Below are 238 nucleotides of genomic sequence, written 5' to 3'. Positions count from 1 at the left end.
CAGAGGTGCGGAGTGATCCCCAGTAAGGGCGACCCAGGGGCCTGTGAGGAAGCGCCAGTCCGGACCGGGGAGGAAACAGAAGCTTCGCGTTACCAGAGCGAACAGCCTGAGGCCCGGAGGCAGTTCGCGGGGCTCGGCCAGGGACCTCCAGCCCGCGGCCTCCGCCCTCTCCCGACTCGGACCCCAGACCCCGCCCGCCAGCCCGTCCAGCCGCTCACCTAGCCCTGCCCCTCCCCCC

The sequence above is a fragment of the Tupaia chinensis genome, unplaced genomic scaffold, assembly GCF_000334495.1.
Source record: "Tupaia chinensis unplaced genomic scaffold, TupChi_1.0 Scaffold000482_1, whole genome shotgun sequence".
NCBI lineage: Eukaryota > Metazoa > Chordata > Mammalia > Scandentia > Tupaiidae > Tupaia > Tupaia belangeri.
Note: the sequence above shows the minus strand (reverse complement) of the source record.